The sequence below is a fragment of the Mastomys coucha genome, unplaced genomic scaffold, assembly GCF_008632895.1.
Source record: "Mastomys coucha isolate ucsf_1 unplaced genomic scaffold, UCSF_Mcou_1 pScaffold20, whole genome shotgun sequence".
NCBI lineage: Eukaryota > Metazoa > Chordata > Mammalia > Rodentia > Muridae > Mastomys > Mastomys coucha.
The window spans coordinates 117,348,783-117,365,526 of record NW_022196903.1 but is presented as its reverse complement, the minus strand read 5'-3'; the positions used below and the strand labels follow the sequence as shown (position 1 = coordinate 117,365,526).

General features: G+C 43.2%; 2 long non-coding RNA genes across 3 annotated transcripts; one reads left to right on the top strand and one right to left on the bottom strand.

The window, feature by feature from the left end:
- Positions 1-2,066: 2,066 nt before the first annotated feature.
- On the bottom strand, positions 2,067-5,882 carry LOC116098334. Its single transcript, XR_004121809.1, has 2 exons — positions 5,766-5,882; positions 2,067-2,329 (listed from the first exon to the last, which is right to left on the bottom strand). It is a non-coding gene; the product is annotated as an uncharacterized LOC116098334 (long non-coding RNA).
- Positions 5,883-5,957: 75 nt separating this feature from the next.
- LOC116098335 lies at positions 5,958-15,209 on the top strand. 2 transcript variants are annotated; one of them, XR_004121811.1, is made up of 5 exons: positions 5,958-6,065; positions 6,357-6,497; positions 8,138-8,225; positions 13,498-13,693; positions 14,991-15,209. It is a non-coding gene; the product is annotated as an uncharacterized LOC116098335 (long non-coding RNA). The 2 variants fall into 2 exon arrangements; XR_004121810.1 differs by having other exon boundaries at positions 13,493-13,693.
- The last annotated feature ends 1,535 nt before the right edge of the window (positions 15,210-16,744 follow it).

Here is a 16,744-nt window from a genome sequence, read left to right as displayed (position 1 = left end):
AATTAACTTGAGAGGTGGCTTGTAAGAGAACAACAGAGCGAGACTCAATGCTTTGCTTGATGTTTGTAACTATTGTATCAAGTTTGAAGAAGAGGACTTTATGTCACTATTTCTCTGAGATGAATGCTTTTTCAAATTATCACAGCCAATGAACCAGATTCTTACCCTCACCTAATGTCTGTGTCACCCTCCAAGCAGAACCATTGTTCATTGAAACAGTTGGTGAATGGTTTTATGGATAGGCCATCTTCATACACACATCATTTCTTAATGTGGGCTGAGAATGAAGACACTCAAGTCAAATAGCTTTGATCATAGCAGGAAATCTGTATCCCAAAATCGAGCCTACAATTCATTTCTTGGTGCAGCAGAACTGTCAACTCTCAGCTTAGCTACGATGGAGGTAAAATCCTTTGGTGATGTGAGGGTCATTGAAGTACAGCCTTATTACAATGAAGTTCAATGTCTAAAAATTGTTCTTATTTTGGGTTTGTACCACACAGTAAGAGCCAAGATTTTAAGTTCTACTAGAAACAAAACAAAACAAACAAACAAGAAGACTTTATATATTTATGTTCATTTAAAAAATACTAGTAGTGATGTATTATTTTAAAACATACAGTTAATATCTTTGGAGTTATTTAAAATTTATATTGCGAAAAACATATGTGTACTGGCTAGTTTTGTGTGTCAACTTGACACAGGCTGGAGTTATCACAGAAGGGAGCTTCAGTTGGGGAAGTGCCTCCATGAGATCCAGCTGTGGGGCATTTTCTCAATTAGTGATCAAGGGGGTAGGGTCCCTTGTGGGTGGTGCCATCCCTGGGCTGGAAGTCTTGGGTTCTATAAGAGAGCAGGCTGAGCAAGCCAGGAGAAGCAAGCCAGTAAGGAACATCCCTCCATGGCCTCTGCATCAACTCCTGCTTCCTGACCTGCTTGAGTTCCAGTCCTGACTTCCTTTGGTGATGAACAGCCATGTGGAAGTGTAAGCTGAATAAACCCTTTCCTCCCCAACTTGCTTCTTGGTCATGATGTTTGTGCAGGAATAGAAATCCTGACTAAGACAGTATATATTTTCAGTATTTCTGTAGACAAGCATCTACATAAGAGTGTTCAATTGACTTGTTTTATATCAAACAACTTTTATAATACTCATTTTTATTGTTACAATATTTTATAAATTTTAAAGAATATGACAAAATAAAAAAAGAAAGGTATTGCAGGTATTGAAGGGGGTCTCTGGGAGGAGTTGGGGTACAAAAGGGAAACAAGAATGTGATGTAATTCTACTTACTTAAAATATGGTTTTTTTTTTAATTTTTTATTTTTTTGTTTTTTTGAGACAGGGTTTCTCTGTGTAGCCCTGGCTGTCCTGGAACTCACTCTGTAGACCAGGCTGGCCTCGAACTCAGAAATCCACCTGCCTCTGCCTCCCAAGTGCTGGGATTGAAGGCATGTGCCACCACCGCCTGGCTTAAAATATGTTTTTAAATGTTAACAAATTCAGATAAATTGGATTCATGTATCTTTTCATAATGCAATAAAACTTAAATGATTCCTGAGAACGCATGCCAATCACTACTTTGGACACACCCCCAAAGCGGTTACAAACAGCATGAAGAGTGAGTGCCTGGGTAGGGGTAGAGGTCGTCAGCAAGGAGTTGGCGGTGTAAACCTGAGGTCTTGCGTTCAGATCCCCACATCACCCATGCATATGCTTTCCAGCTGATTCTCCATCTTCCTTTCTATTATGTCTCTTAGAAGTTTTTTTTTCCAACTTTTTGCATTAATTTGATTTTTACCAATGAGATTCTATCACATCTTCATCTATTTCCACAGGACCCAAACAGGCTATTGGAAAGTATCCCATAAAAGATGTTACATATTAGAGCTCAGCCCATTTTGGGCATGTTTGACTGACTTAACTTTGAACTCATCTGGACCCAACATTCTCTCTGTCTGAGCACAAGCCACTCACCAGGGTTTCACCTGAGAGAAGCGAGGCTAGAGGCAAGTCCTGGTGGCTGTGGTATCTATCAGGGCTGTGAGATCATAGCTCTAGCTGCTCACGGAGAGTGTCAATGACAGACACCAAGGTGTTTATTACTGGAGAACTTAGGCAAAAGGGGAACACAATGTGTCATGGTCCTATCCTAGGTACCACTATGGCAGTCTCTGAACCTCTAGCCTGGACCGTAGTGTAGCTTGTTTGAGTACAGGCGCAGGGATTCCTCCTCCAATGAGATCCCAGTGTCTCTGAACTCAGCAGTCTGAACACAGGACTCCTCTTGCTCCTGCAGGAGTTTCTCATTTCCCAGCTCTTCTTCTTCTGAGCAGCATGAAAAACAACCAGAAATTGCAAATTTAGAACCTCATTCTATTTAATAAGACCAAGCTGCCAGCTAGTCTCAGGGAACCATGAGATTTGTGGGCACGGTGAAAAGAAGCAACTAGGCCACTGTCTACATAACATTAAACATACATTAAACAAGAAACACAAATTATGCTTAAAGGGACCCCCTGTTACAGGAAATATTCCAGATCCACCTTGAGAATGGTATTAAATTAGTAACAAGGGATTCCACATTTCCCCTTTGATTGGGGGGCCTGTATAGTATGTAACTAGGCCTGTTTTGAATCTTAAGGACTATAGGGTAGCTTTTCCACTCCAAAGCCTGCCTCATGAGACCCCACGCTTCTCAGAGCACCAAGACATTATAACTATAGCGTATCAAACTCTGAGCAGATCAAAATCAGTGATGTTTTAAAGCTGCATTTCTCATTTTGTTTTTCTTTCATCCTGAATTAGGCCCAAATATTTTTTTTTCATAATCCACGTGACTGTTTTAACTGGGAACCTTAAACTCCAATGTTTTCACACCTTCTCCCAAATCACCTGGAAATACCAGGTGATGGGGAAGGCCATTGTGCTTAAAGCAGGAAGTGATGAGCCTCCTCAAATTTTTGTCTTCCAAGGAAGGCACTGGATAGCTCAAATGCTATCTCCCCAGTAACAGCAGGAGTTAGTAATAAGCCCCTGTGGGAGACTGACCTCCCATTTACATGGTTTTTTTTTGGGGGGGATATGGAAGCCCAAGCAAAAATTTAAAAAGAGAGCCTCCTGTTCAAACACCATTCATATTTTCAGTACAGCCATGGCAGAGCAGTGAGCCAGGAGCCACACCGGGTACTACTCAGCCACTAAGTTCCATTCCCTGGACAGCTGGCTTGGGCAGACCCAGACCATCATCCATGAAGCTATGGAAGCCCTGTAGGACCAGTTCCTCATTTCTGCAATGTACAAAACAGCCTTCGTTTTTGTAAATGCACTCTAGGCCTCTTTCATACATTAAGAGGAGACAAGGTTCTAAGGTGTGAAGCAAAGAGATTGGGTAGGCTTGTTCCTAGGATTCAGGGTAGGGTCATTCCATATCCTTGAGAAAACTGTGTATTGTCTACTTCATGGGGCTGTGCAAACTCTATGGTCCCTTCAAACACAGACCCAGAACCTATACTTGAAAGCATTCTAGGTTAATTGTTAAATGTACCAAATTCAAAATCATATCCTATTACCTACTCCAAACAAAATACTCAGCAGATGCCAATGTTTCAGAGAAGGAATATTTTGACATTGTTTGCTACCTTTTAGTTTTTCAACATTTTTTTTTTTTTTTTAAGTTTGAGAAATACTGTCACAATATCTAAACTTCAACATGCATCTGAAACTGTTAGAACAGTTGTGGACAGGGGCCACAAGGGTGTCACACGAGTGTCAGAGTGAAAAGGTAGAGTTTACAATAGACAACCTATCATTCTGTTTCTTTCAGAATGGTCCCAGAACCCTCTTAGATGACTAAGACCACAGTTTCTCAAAGCCCCATTCTCTTCCATCCAAAGCTATCATCTTCTCTCATACATGTTCCCAAGAGCAGATCATTTTCTGCACTGTGCGGGAGGATGTCCACTCTACTTTGCCATTACACTGCTTGGCCATCTGCTAGGGAAGGAGCGTTCTTGAAGGTGGACATGAACAGTGCAGAAGAGGTAAGAGCCAGAGCAGAATCCCAGCCTTGACATTTTCCCTCTTAGAAGGACGCAGCATCTCCTGGGTCTCATAAAGAGCTGGCATGTTTGGAGTGTGGAAACAGCCAAGGTTCTGAAGTGGGGCTCAGGAGTCATGAGAACGCCCTAGGTGCCTAGGAGGGCGGGGCCTCCATCTGTTCCCTGCCCTTTCTCTCAGGCTTCTTACCTGGCCACCATGGGTGACATTCACGTGTGTTCATGACTGAGAAAGGTTGAGTGAAGAATATTCTGACACATCTTTACATAGATCCTCCCCCGAACCTCTCAGATAATCAAATCCCCTCCACTTTAAGGGCCCATGGGTATCCCTAGATTCTTGGATCAGTCTTATCTTCAGTTCAACCTTCCTCTACTTAGATCTTGACTCTGTGACCCCACCGACCTTACTGTTGTCATAAATGACACTGTGTTTCCTCCGTATTTCTAACCCAAAGTCACACAGCCTGAGAGTTTGGGGAACAAGTGATGTCATCTAGAAAATGCAGTGTGGTCAGGATGTAGACTCAGTATCCCAAACAAGTGGTGCCTCCCACCCATTGCACACAGCTTTTGGCATTCCAGGCTCCTGGTGTTTTCTAGAGCTACCTTGGCATTTTGATTTCTTTCTGCAATGATGAATCATCAGGAGAAGGAGAAAAAGGAGGAAGCAAGGTCCCAGGCTGAAGCCAAGGATACTTGCCACAAAGAAGATCCCAGGCCCAGGATTTGAATGAACTGCTGCAAGGAACATATTTTGAATGTGGGAATGACAAGGAGGACCCTGTCTTCACTCATGCTACCTGTGGGTATTCAGGAGGATGAAGTCATAGCTGCAGGCACAATGGGAGATTGTGAGAGGCTGGTAGCCTCCTTGGAGGGAATAGGTCAGTGGACCTTGGAAGGCTGAAGTGGTCCCTGGCCCCTTCTCTCTCTCTGTGTTTCCTTGGTAACCATGAGATGCTTTCCTGAGCTCCGCCCCACTGTCATGCTTCTTTGTGTCTTGTCACAGCATAAACACAGTGAGACCAGCTGGCCATGAGCAAAAGCGCCTGAGTCCATGAGCCCAGGCACACTTTTTTCTCTTACGTTGTTCATCCCAGGTATCTAGCCACACCCAGTAGGTCAGGCTCCCATTTCACCCAGTATCAAACTATGTTTGCTGCGCCTAAGCATTTTTGAGGGGACATCTCTGCACTTTCATACATTAGGTTTGCCAAAACAAATCACAGAAAAGCTACCCGAGAAGTGTTTTCTCTCACAGCTAAAAAGGCTAAAAGGGCTGAGGAGATGGCTCAGGGGATAAGAGTGCTTGCTTTGCAAATGCGAAGAAGACCCGATTTCTAATTCCTAGGACCCACATAACGAGCTAACATGGCTGCTCATGCCTGTGACCCTAGCTGAAATAGTGGGCTTCCAGTTAAATGATATAACCTGTCTTGAGGCAAGAATATGGAGGATGGTAGAGCCTTGGCATCTTGCTCTGGCTTCCACATGTGTGCACAAAGGAGCTGCAGTTATAAACTTACAAATGTACCATGCATACATGTGTGTGCGGAAGGACACACACACACACACAGAGTCCAGAATCAAGGTATCACTAGGTTACATTCCCTCTTGATATCTAGAGAAGGATATTGTCTGACTCTTCCAGCTTCCAGTACAGTCCAGCAATTCTGGGCTAGTTTTGTTTGTGGAAACATTACCTTGTTTCTGCCTGCGTCTTTACATGGTGTCTCCCTTGTGCAGAATTTGTCTTCACACAGTGTTCGTCTGTCTGCCTGTGTCTAAATCTCCCCCCTTTGTAAGCCTGTGGTTGATTGGATGAGGGTCCACCCACACCCATTATGACCTGACCTTTACATGTGTTCAGATGTCATTTCCAAATGAGGCCACAATCTGTATTGTAGGGCACACTATTAAGCCTAATTCAGTTTCATCTTTGAGCTGCCAATGAGTAATTCTCACATACAGCGCTTCTTTACCAACCAGATTACCTCTCTCTGGTATTCTCTTCACCCTAATGGTCGGCTTCACCATGATGCAGTTATTTTCCCAAACTGTTGAGACCAGGACTGTCTCCTTCTCCCAGGCCAATGCTCTCATCCCCAAAACAGACTCAGCCTCCTCAGATAGCTAGAGTAGAAATATACACCCAATGACAGAAAGTACAAAAAACAAGGCACACATTTAGTCATTCATGCATTTTCATGAATACATAAATCTTAGAAGCATCATAAATTATATAATCTAAGTGAATGAATTCTTTTCAATTCTTTTTTTTTTTTTTTCCCCAGGAGAGTTGGGACCAGGAGCCTTGGATCTGCAGCAGCTCACAGGGTATGTTTTCAGAAAAACTCATTGGGAACCATGGAGGTCAGAAGCAGGTCGCACAAACTTTGAAAGAAATTGTTCAATACGGGATCCTGCTTGATGAGGTGGGTTTTTTTTCGAAACTTGATGAGGTTTTTAACTTTCAGGAATTCACAAATAATCTTGACATCAATAAAAAGCCCAAATGAACTCTCCCTCTGACATCATTCAGGTCCCTTTGATTGCTCTTCCCTCTTAGACCTGACCTATCATGTAGCAGCCATTGTCTCTTGCACAAGCTCGAGGCATTTCTTTTCTTTTCTTTTTTTCTTTTTTCTTTTTCTTTTTTAAAGATTTATTTATTTACTTTATGTGTATGAGTACACTGTAGCTGTACAGATGGTCGTAAGCCATCATGTGGCTGCTGGGAATTGAAATCGGGACCTCTGCTTGCTCCTGCCCCGCTCCATCTGGCCTGCTCTGGACCCCCTCGCAATGGAGTAATACACTGTAGCTGTCTTCAGATGCACCAGAGGAGGGTGTCAGATCTCATCACGGATGGTTGTGAGCCACCATGTGGTTGCTGGGATCTGAACTCAGGACCTTTGGAAGAGCAGTCAGTGCTCTTACCCACTGAGCCATCTCGCCAGCCCCTTCTTTTTTTTTTTTTTTAAAGGTTTATTTATTTATTATATGTAAGTACACTGTAGCTGTCTTCAGACACTCCAGAAGAGGGCGTCAGATCTTGTTACGGGTGGTTGTAAGCCACCATGTGGTTGCTGGGATTTGAACTCAGGACCTTCCGAAGGACTGTCAATGCTCTTAACAGCTGAGCCATCTCTCCAGCCCGGCATTTCTTTTCATATGTTCTTGATTGACACATTAGAATGGGCTAACGGCCACAGAGTGGAAAGTTCCAATATCCCTTTCATTTTCTCTGCTCTAATTATAAATGTGTACATTGGATTTCTAGCTTTCTAGCTTTCTATCCCAGCATGATTGTCATCTTTCCCGTTGTCTGTCTGATGGGTGCGCAGAGCTAGGGGTGACTGGGTGGTGTAGACCTAGACCAGGCAACAAAGCTCTCCCATTGAGGATGATGCAGTTATTTTCCCAAACTGTTGAGAGTAAATGAATCTTTGCAAATTAAGAGCAAGTGGATTCTCTTTCGATGCCACTGTTAAGAGTGTGAGCTCTCGAAAAACCAAGAAAAATAAAAAGAGTGTGAGCTCAGGTAACAGGCAGGTTTCATTTCTTTTCAGTTTTAATGCCTCATGATGAGAAGCAGATCCCATCAGGGATCTGATCAGGGTGCTTTCCCATCAGGGTGGTTCATTCCTTACAGTGTGCTTAGAGAAACTGCCAGAATAAAGTAAATTATGACTGTGCTGGCTGGGTTTGTGTGTCAACTCGACACAAGCTAGAGTTATCACAGAGAAAGAAGCCTCCCTTGAGGAAACGCGTCCATGAGATCCAGCTGTAAGGCATGCTTTTTCTCAATTAGTGATCAAGGGTGGGAGGGCCCCTTGTGGGTGGTGCCATCCTGGGCTGGAAGTCCTGGGTTCTATATGAGAGCAGGCTGAGCAAGCCAGGGGAAGCAAGGCAGTGAGGAACATCCCTCCATGGCCTCTGCATCAGCTCCTGCTTCCTGACCTGCTTGAGTTCCAGTCCTGACTTCCTGTGGTGATGAACAACAATGTGAATGTATAAGCTGAATAAACCCTTTCCTCCCCAACTTGCTTCTTGGTCATGATGTTTTGTGCAGGAATAGAAGCCTTAACTAAGACAATGACTATCTGGGAAATCCAACCCTACCCATCTTTCTTCAGGACCCCAGCTGACTGTGTTTCCAGGTAGGACAATCCCCTCTGGCTTGCTCAGCTACCCAACTCCTCCCCCGCCTTCTGAAGGAACCCACACCAATCAAATTGTTAGGTATGGCCTTTTGCCTCTCCAGGCAGAAAACTATATCTCTCACTTCTCTGGCACTCTAACTTGCTTTATAGTCAAGCATGACCTTGAATTTCTGACCTTTCTGCCTTCACGTCCCAAGTTTATAAGCATTATAAACTGAGATCATACCATCATTCTCAAAGAAAACTTCAAGCCTTTTATACATTGAAGTCTAGACTAAAGAAGCTCCCTGGATATGAGAATAAAGATCCTAATGTGTGCACTAAAACTACCAGGGGGCCGGGGTGGGGTGGGGTGGGGTGGGGTGGCTCAGAGGACTAAGTGCTTGCTGCCCAAGTGTGAGGATATAAGCTTAAGTGTCTAGAACTCACATAAAAGCTAGGGAAGTGTGGCTGCCACTTATAATCCCAGCAACTGTGAACCCAGGGCAAGCTGGCTAACTAGACTACCTAGATTTGACAAGTTCTGGGTGCAGCAAAACAAACAAACAAACAAAAAAACCCAAAAAACCAAAACTTATGTTAACAAATAAAGTGGAGCACGATCAAGGAAGACGTCCAGTGTCAACGTCTGACCTCCACATGCGTGTGTATTCACTCATTCACCCACATGAAAACATGCATATACATGTATACTACACACACATGCAAAATAAATGTCACTGACCTAATGTTTTCCCTAAAGACTTTCCAGGTCCCTGGCAGCCGTAGCCTGCCTTGGCATTCTGATTTTGTTTTCTATTGTGCAACTGAGTCCCCAGAATGATGATGAGGAAGATAAGGGCTTTAAGTGCAAAGGACTCCGGGATAGAGATGCCAGGGACAGGGGATAAAATTGAACTGTTTCCGTGGAGACAAAAGTGGTCCTGAGTCTTTAAAGAGTGTCGTCAGCCCAGGTGAGCTTGATAGCCCAGATCATGTCCTGAGTCCTGAGGACTTGTGAGTTCATTAGATCAGATCCAATGACCATGTCCTGAGTCCTGAGGACTGTGAGTTCATTAGATCAGATCCAATGGCCATGTCCTGAGTCCTGAGGACTGTGAGTTCATTAGATCAGATCCAATGGCTATCTCTGAAGCTGGAGGTGCTACAGTCCAGACAGCATCTGGACTATGTGAACTATCTGCTTCGAATGTGTTTCTTTTTTAATTTTTTAATTTTTATTAATTAATCATTTTATTTATTTACATCCAAAATGCTGTTTCCTCAGGCCCCCCCCCCCCGCAGAGTTCTTTTCCCCACCTCTGTTCTCCCTCATCTTTAGGGCAAGGATTGAAGGAACTGAAGGGGATGGTAATGTATTTCTTTCAAGTGCATGCTGGGTAGTCCTTAGAGGCCTGCACTTGCCACACCTTCAAGGCTCATGGGTACTCTCACTCAGGGTTATTAAACCTACTGTAATTTTTTGGGAAATGTATAGATTCTATACTATGGGTTTCTGGACACTTGGTATGTTCTCTGTCACATCACTTGGAGTAGATAACACTAACTTCTTAGGTATGGGGAAACCACTTCCCTTTAAGTTAGAGGGAAGAAAAGAGAGGGGAGGGAGGAAAGGAGAAGGACAGAAGGAAAGAGAAATGATATCACTGTACTGTGTTGACCTGAAGATTCATAACTACTGTTATCAGCGTGGCTATCTGCAGATGCCAGGAGATCAAAGCATGAACTGTCTGGAACACAGACAGAACACAGGACAGAATTGTAGCGGGGAAATGCTTTGGGACAGACACACTCTTTCAGTGTTCTATCTTGCTGCCATTGCCCTTACCAGACACCCCATGCCCTGCCCCCAGGGCATTGCTGGGTAGCCATACAGAGAGGACTCACTGCACCTTGTCTGACCAGGTGCTTCCACGTCCTAGAACATACTCAGCCTTCCCTGGGTGCTGTGTCCAGTGAAGAGACACCGCACAACCGCTAACACACCATCTCAGCCTCTTCCAGGTTCCAGAAGTCATGACATACTGTGTCCTAGGTGCCTTTGGATCAAACCCTCACATGCCCTGAGCACTTGCTGTTCCCTCTCTTAGGTTCTTTTCCTGAAGCAGCAGCAGCAGCTGTTCTTGTGGTGGGAGGGAAAAGGCCTTAAGAACTTACGGGATCTGGGATGTGGGGGTTTATGGTACTTGTTGGGGGTGGCAGAAGACCTCATTCCTGCAGGAGCACAGTGAAGAAGTGTTGGGTGTGCGGTAGCTGTGGGTGGTCCTGCTTTATACTGGACTCTCTAAGGCTGTGAGATAGAAAAGTCTGAATTGTTTGACAAGCTGGAGTACCAAACATTTACTAGAACACATTCCTCATCATCAGCTAAAATTACACTGTCAGTTTCATTATCAACATCTCCACATCAAACACGTGTGTCTATGTGCACACACACATGCACACACGCATGCATGCACACATAAGATCCACTAAGGAGATAGACCTTGACTGTCTTATTCATTCTCTTGTAATCAGGAGTTGCTTGACTGTTGTCTCATCACCAAGCATGTGTAGAGAACCTGTTAGGAATACTATGAACAGGGTCTTTTTTTTTTTTAAATTAGATGTTTTCTTTATTTATGTCATATGATATCTTCTTTTCCAGTTTCCCCTCCAAAAACAACAACAACAACGACGACAACAACAACAAAAACAAAAACCCCCCAAAACTCCCTGTTCCCTCCCCCTCTCCCTGCTCACCAACCCACCCTTTCCAGCTTCCTGGCCCTGGCATTCCACTACACTGGGGCATAGAACCTTCACTGGGCCAAGGGCCTCTCCTCCCCTTGATGACTAGGCCATCCTCTGCTATACATATGCTGCTGGAGCCACAAGTCCCACCACCATGTGTACTCTTAGGTTGGTGTTTTAGTCCCTGGGAGCTCTGAGGGTACTAGTTAGTTCATATTGTTGTTCGTCCTAAGGGGCTTCAAACCCTTCAGCTCCTTGGGTCCTTTCTTTAGCTCTTTCATTGGGGACCCTGTACTCAGTCCAATGGATGGCTGTGAGCCTCTGCTTCTGTATTAGTTGGGTACTGTCAGAGCCTCTCAGGAGAAAGCTATATCAGGCTCCTTTCAGCCAGCACTTGCTGGCATCCACAATAGTGTCTGGATTTGATGATTGAATATGGGAAGGATTCCCAGGTGGAGCAGTCTCTGGATTGTCCTTCCTTCAGACTCTGCTCCATAGTTTGTCTCTGTAACTCCTTCCATGGGTATTTTGTTCCCCCTTTTAAGAAGGAATGAAGTGTCCACACTTTGGTCTTCCTTCTTGAGTTTCTGTGGTTTGTGGATTGTACTTTGTGTATTCCGATCTTCTAGGCTAATATCCACTTATCAGAGAATTCATACCATGTGTGTTCTTTTGTGATTGGGTTACCTCACTCAGGATGATATTCTCCAGATCCATCCATTTGCTTAAGAATTTCATAAATTCATTGTTTTTAATAGCTGAGTAGTACTCTATTGTGTAGATGTACATTTTCTGTATCCATTCTTCTGTTGAGGGACATCTGGGTTGTTTCCAGGTTCTGGCTATTATAAATAAGGCTGCTATGAACATAGTGGAACATGTGTCCTTATTACATGTTGCAGTATCTTCTGGGTTTATGCCCAGGAGTGGTATAGCTAGGTCCTCTAGTAGTACTAAGTCCAACTTTCTGAGGAACCACAAAACTGATTTCCAGAGTGGTTGTACCAGTTTGCAATCCCACCAGCAATGAAGTAGTGTTCCTCTTTCTCCACAACCTCTCCAGCATCTTCTGTCACCTGAGTTTTTTATCCTAGCCATTCTGACTGGTGTGTGGTGGAATCTCAGGGTTGTTTTGATTTGCATTTCCCTGATGACTAAGGATGTTGAACATTTATTTAGATGTTTCTTAGCCATTCGGTATTCCTCAGATGATAATTCTTTGTTTAGCTCTGTACCCCATTTTCAATAGGGTTATTTGGTTCTCTGGAGTCTAACTTCTTGAGTTCTTTGTATATATTGGACATTACCCCTCTATGAGATAATAGGATTGGTAAAGATCTTTTCCCAATTTGTTGACTGCTATTTTGTCCTATTGGCAGGGTCTTTTGCCTTACAGAAGCTTTGTAATTTTATGAGGTTCCATTTGTCAACTTTTTTTTTTTTTTTTTTTTTTTTGAGACAGGGTTTCTCTGTGTAGCCTTGGCTGTCCTGGAACTCACTCTGTAGACCAGGCTAGCCTCGAACTCAGAAATCTGCCTGCCTCTGCCTCCCAAGTACTGGGATTAAAGGCATGAGCTACCACCGCCCGGCCCATTTGTCAATTCTTGATCTTAGAGTATAAGCTATTGGTGTTCTGATGAACAGGGTCTTGATGTGCACTTATTGACTGGCTAGACGAACAAAATCTACTGAAAGATCTTTTAAATTTTTTTGCAGATTGCTAAGATAGTAAATGATATTTAAGTTGACAAATATGATTTGTGGTAATAAATATCAAGCATTATAATATAAATTAGTGCATAACCACAAAAGAAAACAGTATTCAATGTAATTTAAGTTTATAAGTTAAGCTTTTAAATATTTAATTTAAAAAATTATATGTATGATTCTCTTACCTGTGTGTCTACAACTAGACTTACAGATAGTTGTGAGCCACTGTGTGGGTCCTGGAAGGTGAACCCAGGTCCTCTGGACGAGCAACAAGTACTCCTAGCTACAGAATTATCTTTCCAAATTCTAAACTTAATTTTTTTTTTTTTTTTTTTTTTTTTTTTTTGGTTTTTTGAGACAGGGTTTCTCTGTGTAGCTCTGGCTGTCCTGGAACTCACTCTGTAGACCAGGCTAGCCTCAAACTCAGAAATCCACCTGCCTCTGCCTCCCAAGTGCTGGGACTAAAGGCGTGCACCACCACTGCCTGGCCTAAACTTAATTTTTAATGGAAAATTATAAAACAGCTCAACAAGAAATACACATAGTCTATAAAAGGAATGGAACAGAGTTGAGAGAACAACAGATGGATGGACATGAATTAGCAAAGATGGAAATAATCTGCATAAAATTTAAATGTAAGAGGAAAAAATAGAATGGACACAGAGTACTATAGACTCCAGCAAATACGTGAATGAATGGTAACTCAGTAATTCAAATGAATGAAGAGGAGCACAGATAACCAGATACAATCATGGTTCTTGTGGTGAAATGTCAAAACCGTGTGTGCTTGCCAAGCGATCCCATTCACTTTTTCTGCACAGCGCAGGTACGAGACGGATGAAGGAAGGGCTTTAGTGGAGTGGTTGAGTTTTGGATTCGAGATCCTCAATCATCAACATATTGCTACATGTTTCTGCTCCCACGGGGAAATGAAAAGAGAGGCGAAGAAAGAGACAAAGAAGAGAGTACACGGTTGCTTTTTAAAGGCACGATACCAGGCAACCCCTAGTTTATCATCAGAGGTAAACCCAGGCAAAGAACTCGGTGGGGGTGGGGGCGGTGCTTATAGCCTCACCCCACTTGCAGTTCCCCCTCTGCTTTCTCCACACAGCTGGAGATATTATCTCTGTTTCACTCTCTGGCTGTGTGCTGCCATGTCTCCCCTGCCAGTACGAACAATAAGCCAAAGCGCCATAGTGTTTTCTCACAGAAAGTTAAACAACTAACACAAGGATTACCCTCTGGATTAACCTCTGGGCTAGCACGGGATGGACTGAGGTCCTCTAGGGCAGAGGCTAACTGGCTCCTGCCTGGCTCTCACAATCTCCCATTGTGCTTAAAGCAGTGACTTCACCATCCGAGGTACCCTACCAGCTCTAGCAGTAGCCCACACCCTTCTCACACTCACGGCATGTTCTTTTCAGGGATCCACTCAAATCCCAGTCCAGGGATCTTTTTTTTGGCCAGTGTCCTCGGTTTCATCACAGGACAATGCATTTTTCTTGTTCTCATTATCCTGGTGATTCATCAGTGCCGAAAGAGGAGAGTGTTCCAAGGTAGAGAACATTAGCATCCTGGGATTCGAAGAACTGTAGGCGGTGCGCGGGAAGAACGGTTGATGTGGGAGACCGGATCTGTGCCCCACTTTCCCCAAATTTTCTGGACAATGACATTTGTTCTCCAAATTCTCAAACTCAATAACTTTAGATTGGTGTCAAGAAACATGGGGTTGTGGCAAAAGAATTTTTTCTGAAGTTCTAAAAGTAGAACATGAGGGTAGGAAAGAGGCTATGGCTGGGGTAGGAATTGTAGGGTTGTCCAGAGACATGAAGGGCATTGGGGGATCTGATGGTCAGAGAGCAGACTAGAGAGCCCAGGGAGAGTTTATGTTAAGGCATTTTAGGGTGTGATTTTTCTCCTTCAACCTTTTAGTTATGGCCACATGTGAATATTATCTCCGTGGGGTTACAAGTGAGGATGACCGTGATGGCCATGAGACAGGAAGGGGAAAGAATTAGGAATCAGGAGAAGGTTCCTTAGTGTGTTTTTCTCTCTCTTGCGTCATGTGAGGGAGGTCCTTAGTATGTGCACAGTATCTTCTGTACATAGCATCCTGAATCCCACTTCAGACGCTCGTCCATGTTCTGAAGATATCAAGAGATTTCTACGACCCCCAGAGAACCTCAAGTCCTCTCTGCTAGAAGAAAACATTTCAAGGCCAAGTTTCTGCTCTGAGCCTTATCCAGTGCTCACACTTTGGGTCATAATTATAATGAGACCCTAAGCTTTCTTTTTCTGTTTGTTTTTCATATTGCCCAGAGGAAGAATTGATAGAGAGACTCCTGACTGAGGAAGAGGAGGCTGGAAGTCTGGTTTGGAGCTCAGAGACCTTAGGGTATCACTGAACAAACCCGTGTGGCTGTCCTGAAACCATCTGCACTATGGTCCCGGCTAGGACTTCAAAGGACACCACAGTGGTGACCAGCAGTGTTGACGCTGCATTGTGCCCTCATTTTGCATAAAATATTCCAAAATAACCATTTGTATCATTATCACTAGTGTCTGTAATTGAGCAATCTTTGTGGTCATCAAATGAGTTCATAATATATATGATTATATAGAATATATATAGGATATAGAATATGATTATGTAGAATGGGCTAAGTAGCTCCTTGACATGTGTGTACTTCTGCCTCTTAAGTGGAGGAAGATAGCAGGTCCAGCATCGGAGCTGATGTTCTCCCAACCTCACAGTGAAGAGGGCTGAATAGCCTAGAAGTGTTCTATGATGACTACAACATTGTTTCTCTCATAATTTTGGCCTTTTTTGCAGTGACTCTGGAATATGGTGACAGGAGGAACATTTAGGTGACTTTCTGGGAAAAGTACTAAGTAAAGAATGCCCAAAATATAAAAACTTAGATACGTTCTTGGAATAGGGATATACAGAAGCTGGTTGGAAGCAGAATGTTTTCAAGCTCCTAATTTTTAAATTTTGGTGGTGGGGGGATTATTAGATTTCATTTTACTTCTAAGCACAAGTAAGCTTTTTAATGGCTGAGTGACTGGGGCACAGCATATCAAATATTTTCATCAGGATAATAAATATGAACCTCTAGCCCTCAGTGAAGCCTATCTCACACTTCTCAAGTACAGTGCATTTTGTTGATAAGTTAATATACTTTTGCTATCCTGATAGTTAAGCTCAGGGTGTCATACATAGCATGTAACTACTGTATGACTGATGACATCCATTCAGCCTCACAGTGATGTTTTAAAAAATGCAGTGAAAGCATGTGGGTTTTAGTTGGAAAAACAATTTGTGTTACTTGTTCTTACTTCCTCTGTCTATAAGAGAAGATTGGACCTTCTGCTTTGGTGGGCAAGAGCAATGTTTGAAATGGATCACAGTCTACTGCTAGTCTAATCTACAGAGATGTAGAATACTTCTGTTCAAAATGTTATAGCCATGATGAAGGTAGGGGGGTCTTCTTGGTGCATTGCCTTAGAGATGCTCATGACCACATCTTGTGAAATAGCCACAAATGATTACATTTCTACTATTGCAATCTCTACCATCCTGGAATTGTTTGTCTGCAGAAATAAAGTGCTTTTCTGACAGACATCATCTAGGGAAGCTTATGGCAAGCAAGGGAGTTCTCTGAAGATGATCCACCATTTTTGTATGGCTGTGATGGGGTGCCCTCTGAGATGGAAGGTCCTCAGAGACTTCATCCCAGGATTGATTCTTGCAGCTGATACGCCTTTCCTGCCACTATTACAGAGCCTAATGATTCCTGGGCATCAACCCACCCTACTGGGCAAGTGTCCTGCAGATCAACATGAAGATGAGCTTTTATGAATTAAGGCTGTTTAGATGAATTAATGACTATAGGATTCCTGATTTTATTCAAATAATTTTAGGAAGAAAGTTTAAGGAGACGGTTTAGTTGTTTTGCCAAAAAGATGTAATAAAGTTAGAATCAGGAATAGAATGTGCCCCTCCTCTTAGAACAGTAAGCAAAAGCTGCATAATAGGGGAATACAATGAGCTTTGATAAATTGCACTAAGA